The sequence below is a fragment of the Nicotiana tabacum genome, chromosome 19 (genome assembly GCF_000715075.1).
Source record: "Nicotiana tabacum cultivar K326 chromosome 19, ASM71507v2, whole genome shotgun sequence".
In the NCBI taxonomy this organism is placed as follows: Eukaryota; Viridiplantae; Streptophyta; class Magnoliopsida; order Solanales; family Solanaceae; genus Nicotiana; species Nicotiana tabacum.
In genome coordinates, this window is record NC_134098.1 from 121464291 (window position 1) to 121477955 (window position 13665).

The 13665-nt window shown below is 41.0% G+C and overlaps 1 long non-coding RNA gene across 1 annotated transcript; it reads left to right on the forward strand.

The window, feature by feature from the left end:
* The first annotated feature begins 270 nt into the window (after positions 1-270).
* Positions 271-1536, forward strand: LOC142173839 (uncharacterized). The gene is made up of 2 exons (XR_012703205.1): positions 271-581; positions 1247-1536. It is a non-coding gene; the product is annotated as an uncharacterized LOC142173839 (long non-coding RNA).
* The last annotated feature ends 12129 nt before the right edge of the window (positions 1537-13665 follow it).

The window sequence follows — 13665 nt, forward strand, 5'->3', positions numbered from 1 at the left end:
TTTATATGGTACCATAATTTATTATTTTAATAGTAGTATTTTAGGATGAGGACAAGATTTTTAAGTTTTCTTGATATTATCCATGCTGGTTCAGGTGATAGTGTCTACTCAATTAGATATCTATTTATTATTATATTAATAAAATTGTAAGAAGAGTCAATCAACTTTGTGGATAAGATCAAAGTCCATTTTCTTTAATTTAACGAATGATCCACCTTTATATGCTTATAACCTATGTGACTCATCATTTTGTTTAGTTGATGTGTTTTCTTGAGAATTAGTGGCTAAGGCTTTTAGAAAGGAAAAGTTTATGCCTTATAAAAGACCCATATGCAATAATGTTCTCTTCTTCATCTCTATATCAACTTACATCAATTTAGTTCACGTTCTACTCCTCCTTCCAAGATCAAATATTGTAATCTTCCTCTGTCGATTTCATGGTTATCACGTCGATGTCCTCTGAATCTTAGCAAGCCAAATATTACTTTGTAATGAAGTAAGGTGTCGGGAAGCTTTAAAGAAGTTTATCTAGGTTCGATTTGTTGTCTATGATCTTCTACGAAATCATACGAACAATTAAGGTATGTTAAGGCTATTCCTTCTTTCCTTTTGGCATGATCCCTATGATACAAATAAAACGAGCAAATGCACAACTTTCATAAATGTCTTTTTTCATAGAAGCACTATGGGTGCCTATGTTGTTGATTCCCCATATGTCTTATTATTATATCTTCTTTTCATGGTCTCAGAAAAATACGTAGCTGATAAAGTTTATCCGAAGGCATATTGATCTTATGACATTCCGAAAGATCTTATTGACTTACTTATTATGCATTGCATTCATTTATACATGTACATTGACTCATGACCAGATGGCGTTATATACGAGTATATTATATGTATATAGGGTATGGGAAAAGGTTATGGCATTATACACGTACCACCACCTGGTCAGTTGGTATACATTAGTGATTTTGCCCACAGAGGCTGAGATGATATGATGGGATACCCTCAGAGGCTTGATGATGTTATGTACGCATAGACTTATGCATTATATGACATTTATACACATATGCATGACATTATAAATATTTCATAATTTACAGAGCTATCCAGACTTACAGGTTGAGTCATTTACTCCATGTTTCTTTCATGTCCTTTATATACTGGTTTACATGCCTTACATACTCGGTACATTATTCGTACTGACGTCCTTTTGTTGTGAACGTTGCATTCATGCATGCAGGTATAGATAATCAGTTTGGCGAGCCCTCATAGTAGACGAGGTTAGCATTCAGCGAAGGATCAGTAAGACTCCACTTTATTCGGAGTGCAGCCGAGTCTATAAGTCATCGTGTCAGAGTTTTGCTATAGACTTATGGGTAGGTCGGGTCCCTGTCCTGACCATGTTTTGATGTCAAATAATCTTAGAGGCTTTGTTGACACAGGTTTATTATGCACAGTATATCAGAGGCCTTGACGACCATATGTATTCATGTTTTAAATATGATGGTTCGCTGATACAGTGTTTGCATACTTAAAGTTGTACATTATGAGGTGTGGACATGTTGGCCCATGATAGTTACAAAAGGAATGAGTTCAGCCAACTCGACCTATGTATGTTCTAGTTTTGGTCGAATGATCATGAGTTACAGAGTGGTTCGCTCGGGCCAGCACGACACCGGATGCCAACCGCGCCTCCCCAGGTTTGGGGCGTGGCAAAAATAAAAAACCCTCAACTTATTTTGATCCAGAAAGACGTAACATGCATGTTCGGCATAGTTTGGGGATTATATGTCCTTTTCAAACCCTGGATTTTCTTGCTAACTTTGGATAATACACTAAGAGGTTGTTTGGTTCAAAAAAAAAAAAAATCAAATTCAATATTGCCGAGGGATTTTTACCTTCCTATACACTATTTGAAACTTTATTACCCTCCCTACTCAAGTTTCAATTTAATTACATAGGTATCTACAATTTACCAATTATATACATTTTAAAAATTTAATGAGAATCAATTAACTCCTATAATCTGGCTAACGTACATAACCCACTCCCCCCACGTTTCTCTGTCCATACCCCCCACGATTCTTTACTCTATCCCTCCATTAACGCTCTCTTCCATTTTTGTTCAAAAATCTTTTATAATCTCTCTCAATTTTTCTGAATTCTCGCTCAAAATCCTACGAAATCAGTAACAACTTAAAATTTTCCTTCCCTTACAATGAAGAAGAAAGGAGTTCCGAAGAATAGCCCTAAAAAATCTAATGTTGGTGATATTCCTACTTTTGATTTAGGTGTTTTCTCACAGGATTCACCCAAAAAGTAGTGAAATCGACACATGCAAAACCAGAGATAAAGTCCAAGGTTTCCCCTCATGAAGCTAGGGTAGAAGCTCGAACAAAACTCAAGCATGACAAAGATGTTGGTGAATCTTCGACATCTGCTAAATCAGTAAAGCGGAAGGGTAAAGAAATTGCTCGTGATGATGATTTCGTCGAAGAAGAAGTTATCCCGAAACCTGCAAAAAAAATCAAAGTTACTCCTACTGTCAAACCTTCAAAAAAGAAGAAGGTTCAAAAATCTCCTAAAATCATACCCCAACAGTCATTGGAGAAGGTAAAATTTTAGTAGTTACAATTTTGGTTCTTTTTTTTTTAGTTACAAAACTTGTTCTCATTCTCATGACTATACATATTTTTTATTTTTCTGTATTTATAGAAATTTTGTCTACATTGTGTATATTTATTGTTGGTTATCAACTTTTCTACATTTCCCTAGAAATTGTAGATTTCTTGTATATTATTCAAAATTATTTTGTTAGAGAATATACTGCATGATTTAGTTGGTTTTATTGGTTATTATTTGCTCTATTTGTAGATGTTAGTTTTATTTTCTGTAAATAAATTGTATATATTATGTCTAGTTGTTAGTTTCTAATTTCTTGCTCTAAACATAATTTTATCAGTGCATTTGTAGCTTCAATGTAGTCAGTTGTTATATATGTTTAGTAATTTTGCAACTTACTTGTATGCAATATATTAATGTCTTTCTGACTGTAGCTAAAGTGTAGTAGAATTGTGATTATTTTGTTTTTTTTGGTCTTTAAACAAGTTTTATTAACTTACTGTTTCTTTTGGTGCAAAATTGAACATTTTTTTGCACCACATGATGTTGATTATGGCATTACTAGGTTTCAGACATTATCCGACCCTGCTGTTCCTGGCCAAATCAAGGTGTTATTGTCTGAAAATGGGTTAAAGTTATTTAAGAAGACATGTTTTGGGCATTTTCTTTCCCTTCCCAAAATATGTATCCAAAATCAGGCAATTCACCTTCTCATCAAGTATGAATTGAACGCATCCGGTTCTCATTTTTTTTACAGCACAGATAAAGGGTGAGAGACTGAACTTTGGGTTGAGGGAGTTTGCCCTTATCACTAGCCTTAGATGTTTTACAGAATTAACAGACTTTGGTTAATTCGGGATTTGGAAGGGTTCGGGTTAAAATCGGAACACTTGGTTCCTAAAGGCTGGCTAAAAAAGGCTAAGTTTGATTTGAGTAAACGTTTTAAGTAAACTCCCTCGGAGTCAGGATTTGACGGTTCCAATAGGTTCGTATGTTGATTTTGGACTTGGGCGTATGTCCGGATCGAGTTTTGGATGACCCGCGAGCATTTCAGCCCTTAATATTGATAGTTAGTACCTTGAAAGTTTAAAGTTCTTTAAATTTGGATTAGAGTAGGTTTTGGTATTATCGAAGTCCATTTGGGATTCTGAACTGAGGAATAGTTCCGTATGGTGATTTAAGACTTGCACGCAAAATTTGCAGTCATTCCGAGTAGTTTAAGTATGTTTCGGCGCGTTCGGAGTAAGTTGGAAGAACTTGAAGTTCATAAGTTGATTCAATTTGGTTTAGGGTGTGATTCTTAGTTTTGGTTTTGTTTTTTGCGTTCTAAGGGTTTGAGCAAGTCCGTATCATATTACGGACTTGTTGGTATGTTTGGGCAAGGCCTCGGGGGCCTCGGGTGCAATCTGGGCGATGCACGGATTGAACTTGGACTCAAAAAGGGTTGTTGGTGCACCAGTTCTGGTGTGCCCGCACCTGCGAGCCTTTTGCCGCAGGTGCATGATTTTGGACGCAGAAGCGCCTTGGGAGTAGTTGGCCAGTGGTGCACAGAAGCGAAGGGGAGTGCGCAGAAGCGGACTCGCTTCTACGATGAGGAGCCACAGGTGCGAGAAGGCCGCAAATGCGCTTCCCTGACCGCAGAAACGTGACCGCAAAAGCGGGGTCACATCCGCAGAAGCGACCAGCTCTAGGCATGGGGAATTCTGCAGAAGTGGACCTAGTTCCGCAGAAGCGGTACCATAGATGCGGCCCAGTGACCACATGTGCGAAATAGATGGAGGCAGAATAGTCCATTTAATGCGGGACTTAGGCTATTTTGGCTCACTTTCTTTCATCTCTTGGGCGATTTGGAGCTCTTGGAGAGGGGTTTTTACCTAGCACTTTGAGGTAAGTACTTTTTATACAATGTGAGTTAAATACATAGACTATGGGTAGGTTTTAACATGTAAAAATTTTGAAAATCATGGGTTTAGATTAAAAACCTAGGTTTTGATAAAAATGGGATTTAACCATGAAAATGGTTATGGAATTGAGTGAAAACTATATATTTGAGTTTGTGAGGTTATGGGTAACAACTTTCTTCGAAATTTTTTGAAATCTGGACACGTGGGTCTAGGAGTAGATTTTAGAAATCTTCCAATTTGGGTTGAGTAATTACTCTAATAGTTGAATTATGAACTTTTGAACATGTATTGATTAATTTATATAACATTTGACTAGTTTCGGGTCGTTTGGCAATGAGTTGAGGATTTAAAGCATATTTGTGGATCGGGAGTATGCTTGAGAACGAGGTAAGTCTCTTGCCTAACCTTGTAAGAGAGAACTCATCCCTTAGGCGTATTTTTATTGTGAATTATATGTGTAGGGAGCTACGTATGTACTAGATGACGAGAGTTCGTACGTAGCTATATTCTATGTGATGTCCGGGTAGTCTTAGGCTTATACCATATTTTGTTTGCTCTATTATGTTGGTCATACATATTAATTGTCTTAACTAGAGCTGTGATTTAAGGATTTTAAGATTTAAAGTCTCCCGTTTAAATTTCTTATGAGTGGGGAAGAATGGAAGAATTTTATTATCACTTTGAGAAATCTATGTCCACTCGCATCGTAAGTATTTTCGTGAGCGAGGTAAATTTTCTCTACTCTCATGGGAGCTGGTCGTTCTCCTCAGCAGGTTAATAGATGCATATATGATTTGTCGTTCGACCCTCAACAAAGCACACAGTATATACATATAATTTGGATCGGGTCGTACGACCTCGGCATAAATCGTGCGTAATAATACTTGGAGCCTAATCTTCTTGATATGATTTTTATTGGCTTGAGAGGTTATAATTATTTAAATGATGGAAATTGACTTGGGATTTATTAAGTGGGCGTTTGGTACTTCGGTACGATATTTATGAATTATGGTTCAGTACTTCGGTATTCAGTATATCAATTGTACATACCAAATACCGTACCAAAGTAGTTCGGTACGGTTCGATATTTTCTTGTTTGGTTCGGTACGGTTTCAGTATCGTACGGTCCGTCTGTCCCTATTAATAGTGCAGTTATAACTTATAAGTTATAACACTCCCACAATCCCACTCTATGACAGAACACTTAATTTGCACATAACAATGAAGAACTTTCACTATTAGTCATGGAAACAGAACTACTACTCAATGTTAATTTACTTGGTTCAAACATCCATGCAGAAACTAATATGGATGTTTCTCACTTGAACTACCAGTCAGTTGGACAAAAGATACGATTATGGGTCATGATGCTCAATCAAGTTATGTACACCGGGGTTAGAAAAATTTTATAAGCTCCAACACAGCCTTCACGCTATTGCCTTTCATCTGCTTCAGCTTGCAGAGTTCTATGTATGCTATTGCAATTGCTTCTTGTATCAGAGGAAGTTGTTGTAAGTGGTTTGATAGACGATCGAAGCGATTCAGGTCCCTCTGCAGCAATCCTCTTGCACAGTGCATCACAATTACTGATTACCTCTGTCAATCGCCTTTTTAACTCCCCAAGTTCAACCTGCAAATCATGTACTACATGCAATTCAAACATTGAGTTAAAAAATACATTCCCTTGCTAGATTAAATACCTGGAATCAGATATCATATGGACAACTATTTAACTTTATTCTAAAGCCCCACACTATAGTAACCCTAGTGAATCCTTTGGGCATTTCTGTTTTCTTCTGCTTTTCGAGATTGGAAACTATAATTCCTTCTGATAGATCCAGTTAAAAAAAATACCTTCTGATAGATGTTGTGAGGCCACTGAAATAAACAATATGGATGTTTCTCACCTCTTAATTTCTGAAGCAATGCAGAAACCATAGAACTACTACTATGTGCAGAAACATGAAGAGGTAAATCCTAAAACGTATAAAACATAAAACTACTATATGCACTTATGCAGAAACCATAGAAAATATAGAACTACTATATCCAGAAATCATAGAACTCCCACTTAAATATACAATTTAATGAACAAAACCAATTAAAAACAAATAGAATACTTGGTACTAAAACAAAACCAATTCAGAACAGAAAATAGAACACTTAACCAGTTAATCCAATTAGCAAACAAGCAGTCGCTGAGGAGAGGAGTCGTCGTCGCCGAGGTCTTGAAGCTATTGTAGTCATGACTCGTGAATCCGCAGAAACCAAGCAAAGTTGATATATTTGAGAGAAGTCTAGGTTAGAAAATAGAAAGGGAAAGGGATTTTTTGAGCAGATAGCTTTTCATGTCTGCCTCTAAGCCTTTAAGGGATTAGGGAATTAGGTGTTTTGGGGTGTGGGCTTAGTCTTATTGGGATGAAAAATAAAAATAAAGTTGGGCTTGGACTAAAATATTTCGATATTTCGGTATACTGAAATATCAAAAACCCAATACTGTATACCGTACCGAACTACCGAAATATCGCAATTTCTATACCGAGATAAATCGATATACCGAAAAAATCAAAACCGAAATACCAAATTAATTTGGTTTGATTCGGAATTTAATTTTTCGGTTTATATGCCCACCCCGAATTATTAATGAAAGAAATATTTGTTTATCGCTTGTTATGGAGATTTATGGTTGTTTACATAACTCATGCTTATTTATAATTTTGGTATTTTATTGTTAGCCCATAGTAAGTGTCGAAGTCGACCCCTCGTCACTACTTCTTCGAGGTTAGACTAGATACTTACTGGGTACATATTGTTTATGTACTCGCGCTACACTTCTGCACTAACCGTGCAGGATCTGAGGCAGGTGCATCTGGACATCATCCTGGCGTGCACTCCTGATACATCGAGACTTAGCGGTGAGCTACCTTCCGAGCCGTTCTGCAGCACCCAAAGTCTTTCTTTTGTATTTACTTTTTGTCTACTTTATTTCAAACATTAGTTTAGTATTTTGTGTATTCTACTAGTAGCTTATACACTTGTGACACCAGGTCTTGGAAATTTGCTAGTAGACACTTAATGATTTTTGAGTATTTATTTCACTACACTTGATCTTACAATTTGTTACATTTTATTTTATTAAATTTTCTCATCTATTACTTATGTAATAATTAAAAATCAACTATTTCAAAAATGTTAAAAGAGTAGATACATGGTTAGTTCACTGTTGGCTTGCCTAGCGGTGACGTTGGGTGCCATCACGGCGACGTTGGGCGCCATCACGGCCTGTAGGAAATTGGGTCGTGACAACATGGTATCAGAGCACTAGGTTCACGTAGGTCTCATAAGTTATGAGCAGGCCTAATAAAGTCTTACGGATCGGTGCGGAGACGTCCGTACTTATCTTCGAGAGGCTATAGAGTGTTAGGAAACTAATCTTTCTTCATCTCCTACCGTGCAATTGATGTTGTGCTAAGTATCTCTCTCGTATTCTCTCATAGATGGTGAGAACGCGCGTAACATATGTACCCGATCATGGAGGAGCTGCTCCCCATGTCTCTAGAGGCAGAGGTCGAGGGAGGGCTCCAGCTCGTGGAAGAGGACGAGGATGTCCCAGAGTTGCTCCAGTTATGCCACCAGTGGATCTTGTAGAGGTTCCTATTATTGAGGAGCAGGGCGAAGTGCCTGCAGCAGAGCCATCCCCGGTGGATTTTATGTCTGCACCGGGATTCCAGGAGGTCATGGGCCGTATGCTACGGTTCATGGATTCTATGACTCAGGCTGGTTTATTTCCAGCAGACCCAACCACATCTCAGGCGGGAGGGGAGCACAGACCCCTACCGCTTAGGCTCCAGGGCATGCAACTGCCGTATATCAGACCCCGGGAGCACTACCCGTAGGCGAAGCTCAGCCAGTTGCAGCAGCTATACCTGGGCCCATACTGGCTGCGGCCGACGATCCGCATAGGCTATTGGACAGATGGACCAGGCTACAACCTCGAGTCTTTGGAGGTGAGCGACATGAGGACCCATAAGATTTTATTGATCGGTGCAGGGACAGACTGCACAACATGAGGATATTGGAGTCCCTTGGGTTGATTTTACTACCTTCCAGCTTGAGGGCAGGGCCCGTAGGTGGTGGCAGTCATATCTTCTCAGCAGACTAGCAGATTCTCCTCCCATGACTTGGGACCAGTTCACACGCCTCTTTTTGGATAGGTATATTCCACCATCTCAGAGGGAAAAGTTGCGATTTCAGTTTGAGCAGCTACAGCAGGGCCAGATGTCGGTGACCGACTATGAGGCGAGATTTTTTGAGTTGTCTCGCCATGCACTTATGATACTTTTGACCGATGCAGAGAGTGCAGAGGTTTGTGGCAGGTTTGCACTCTGCTAGCCAGGCCACTATGGCCCGAGAGGTTGAGATGGGGACTTCTTACGAGCTAGTTGTAGAGATAGCTCGGAGGATCGAGGGTGCACGTCAGCGTGATCGGGAGCAGGATACGAAGGATAAGCGGAATCGGTATTCTAGAGAGTTCAGTGGTGCCCCGACTGGGGGCAGGGGTCAGTTCATAAGGGGTCAGTCTAGCAGGCCCACATATCTCGCACCGCCTCCTTCCCGGGGTGCTCCAGTGCGACCCTACTTCAGTGCCATTCTGGAGAGTTCCTACCGGCCGCCAGCTATTCAGGATTCCTCTAGTGGGTATTCAGGGCATCAGGGTCAGACTTCAGGTCAGTAGTCCTCTATTCCTAGGGGTTGTTACGAGTGCGGGGATCTTGAACCTATGAAGGGGTTTTGTCCCAGACTTTGGGGCAAGGTAGTACAACAGGGTTACCAGCCCATGATTACAGCACCAGCTGCCGCACCAGCCGTCCGGCCGCCCAGAGGCGGAGGGCAGGTGAATAGGGGCCATCCAAGAGGTGGAGGTCAGTCAGGTGGAGGCCAGGTAGGTGGCGCTCCAGCTAGATTCTATGCTTTTCCGGCCAGACCAGATGCAGTGGCCTCAGATGTCATGATCACATGTTTTCTCATTTCCTGGGAGTTACTCGGGAGTCCTTGGGTACTCTTGTTTATGTGTCCACTCCAGCATGTGATTCTGTTGTTGTGGATCGGATCTAACAGTCCTGCATTGTTACTTTCTATGGTTATGAAACCAGAGAGGATCTTCTGTTGCTTGATATGACCGACTTTGAGGTCATCCTAGGCATATATTGGTTGTCTCCATATCATGCCATCCTTGATTGCCATGCCAAGACTGTTACCTTCACGATGCCAGATTTGCCTAGATTAGAGTGGAGGGGTTCGTCCGTCAGTGCATCTAGTCAGGTTATCTCCTTTCTGAAGGCTCGACACATGGTCGAGAAGGGGTGTTTGACTTATCTCGCTTGTGTTCGGGATACTACTGCATATACTCTATCGATTGATTCAGTACCCGTGGTCCGAGAGTTCTTCGATGTGTTTCCTTCTGATCTTCCAAGCATGCCACTAGATCGTGATATCAATTTCTATATTGATTTGGCTCCAGGTACCCAGCCTATCTCTATCCCACCGTACCGCATGGCTCCGAAAGAGTTGAAGGAGTTGAAAGAACATCTTGAGGAATTGCTAGCAAAGGGGTTTGTCAGACCGAGTATGTCCCCTTGGGGTGCCCCGGTGTTATTTATGAAGAAGAAAGATGGGACTATGCGGATGTAAATTGATTACCGCCAGTTGAACAAAGTTACTATTAAGAACAAGTACCCGTTGCCGCGTATTGATGATTTATTTGACCAGTTATAGGGTGCTAGGGTGTTCTCCAAGATCGACTTGATATCGGGGTACCATCAGTTGAAGATTCAGGATTTGGATGTTCCGAAGACGGCTTTCCAGACTAGATATGGCCATTATGAGTTTCTAGTGATATCCTTCGGTTTGACTAACACCCCGACGACGTTTATGGATTTGATGAACCTGGTGTTCATGCCATATATCGATTTGTTTGTCATTGTGTTCATTGATGACATTTTGATCTATTCACATAGCATGGAGGAGCACGAGCAGCATTTGAGAGTGGTGCTTCAGACCTTGCAGGAATAGATTCCGTAGCATTCTTGGGACATGTTATATCAGGCGAAGGTATTAAGGTAGATACCAAGAAGATCGAGGCAATTTAGAGTTGACCTCGTCCTACTACAGCGACTGAGATCAGGAGCTTCATAGGTTAGCAGGTTATTATCGTCAGTTTGTGGAGGGCTTCTCATTTATTGCAGCACCTTTGACGAGATTGACCCAGAAGGGTGCTCCATTCTGATGGTTCGACGATTGCGAGGCGAGTTTTTAGAAGCTCAAGACCGCATTGACTTCAGCACCGGTATTAGTGTTGCCTTCCGGTTCGGGGTAGTATACCATGTATTGCGATGCTTCACGTGTTAGTTTAGGTTGTGTATTGATGTAGGAGGGTCGAGTTATTGCATATGCTTCGCGTCAGTTGAAGCCTTATGAGAAATATTACCCCGTGCACGATTTGGAGTTGGCCGCGATTGTTCATGCTCTTAAGATCTGGAGGCATTATCTTTATAGGGTGTCCTGTGAGGTTTACACCGATCATCGCAGCTTGCAGCATCTGTCCAAGCAGAGGGATATCAATATGAGGCAACGCAGGTGGCTTGAGTTACTAAATGATTATGACATTACCATCCTTTATAATCCGGGCAAGGCGAATGTAGTTGCGGATGCCTTGAGCAGAAAGGCGGAGAGTATGGGTATTTTGGCCTCCATTTCAGCAGAGGAGAGGCCACTAGCTTTGGACATTCAGTCCTTAGCTAACAGACTTGTGAGGTTGGATATTTCATAGCCCAGCCGAGTTCTTGCATGCATCATCGCTCAATTTTCACTATTCGAGCAAATCAAGGCTCGCCAATTTGATGATCCGCACTTGTTGGTTCTCAGAGAGACGGTACTACAGGGTGGTGCCAAGGAAGTTACTATCAGCGAGGATGGTGTTCTACGACTCCAGGGTTGCCTATGTGTTCCTAATGTTGATGGCTTGAGGGAGAAGATCCTAGAGGAGGCACACAATTCTCGGTATTCTATTCATCCAGGTGATACGAAGATGTATCGTGACCTAAGGCAGCATTATTGGTGGCGGTGGATGAAGAAAGACATAGTTGAGTATGTGGTGAGGTGCCTAAATTTCCAGCAGGTCAAGTATGAGCATCAAAGGCCAGGTGACCTACTTCAGCAGATGACTATACCTGAGTGAAAATAGGGGCGCATTACTATGGACTTCGTAGTTGGGTTGCCGTGGACCTTGCGGAAGTTTGATGCAGTTTGGGTCATTGTCGATAGGTTGACGAAGTTAGCACACTTCATTCTGGTTGTGACCACGTATTCTTCAAAGAGGTTGGCACAGATTTATATTCAGGAGATTGTTCGGTTGCATGGTATGCCTATCTCCATTATATCAGATAGAGGCCCTCAGTTTACTTCGCATTTTTGGAGAGAAGTACAGAGTGAGTTAGGGACCCGTGTAGAGCTCAGCACAGCCTTTCATCCGTAGATCGATTGGCAGTCGGAGCAGACAGTTCAGATTTTGGAGGATATGCTCTGAGCATGTGTGATTGACTTCGGAGGGCAGTGGAACCGATTCTTGCCTTTGGCCAAGTTTGCTTACAATAACAGTTATCAGTCCAGCATCGAGATGGCTCCATTTAAGGCTTTATATATTCGGCGATGTCGTTCGCCCATCGGATGGTTTGATCCCAGCGAGGCTAAGTTATATGGTATTGATTTATTAAAGGATGCCTCGGAAAAGGTAAAGTTGATCCAGGAGCGACTTTGCACAGCACAGTCCAGACAGAAGAGTTACGCGGATCAGAAGGCGCGTGATTTATCTTTTATGGTAGGTGAGAAGGTTCTCTTGAAGGCCTCGCCGATGAAGGGGATCATGAGGTTCGGAAAAAAGGGCAAGTTGAGCTCAAGGTTTATAGGTACGTTCGAGGTGTTGAAACGAGTTGGGGAGGTTGCTTATGAGCTTTCTTTGTCTCCCAGTCTATAGGGAGTTCATTCGGTTTTCCACGTGTCTATGCTCCAGAGGTATCACGCCGACAGGTTGCATGTGTTGGACTACAGCAGGGTTCAGTTAGATGAGAGCCTGGGTTATGAGGAGGAGCCAGTTGCCATTAATGATAACAGGTTCGCCAGTTGAGGTCCAAGAAGATTTCTGTAGTAAAGGTTCAGTGGAGGGGTCAACCAGTCGAGGAGGCAACTTGGGATACCGAAGAGGACATGCGGAGACGATAGCCACACTTGTTCAGCACTCTAGGTATGATTCTAGACACATTCGAGAACAAACGTTTGTATAAGAGTTGGAAAATATAACGACCCGACCGGTCGTTTTATTTTCTAGATCCTCATTCCCCTAAATAAGATTCCCCGTATGTGCTTTTACTATTTTATGACTTTCGGGGATAGTTATTTCGGGATTTGGAAGGGTTCGGGTTGAAATCGGAATACTTAGTTCCTAAAAGCTGGCTAAAAGGGGCTAAGTTTGACTTGAGTCAACATTTTGAGTAAACGACCTCGAAACTGGAATTTGACGGTTCCAATAGGTTCGTATGTTGATTTTGGACTTGGGCGTATGTTACATCCCGCATTTTCGTATGTTAAAGTTTCGTCTTCAGTTAATTGACGTAGACTCGGGGATGAGATTTTCTTGAGATTATAAGCATTATACTATTTCAAACACATGTTGAATAAATTCGTGAAGGAGAGAAGGTAAGCAAATAGAAGAAAATGAGTTTCGTTAAAGGTTGTCGATTTGGGATATAATACGGTCCGAGTCAAAATACCTGATGTTTATAGACTAATGTCACACAAGGTACTCCATGACCATAATAGTATGATGCATAAAGTGTATTAAAAATAAGTAGAATTTTAAGTAATTTGAGATAAATTTTAATTATTAGGGTAATTGGTTAATTATCGGATAGCGGAATATTACCTAATTAATTAATTAATTAATTATAGGATAAGATTAAAATACCCACCCCACCCCCGCGTGGCAGCTTTAGCCTTAAACAAATTGTGACTCATGCCTTTAGTCCATTCAATTAGTAGGCACATGGACATTAATTCATTTAGTCAATTTAGCAAGTGG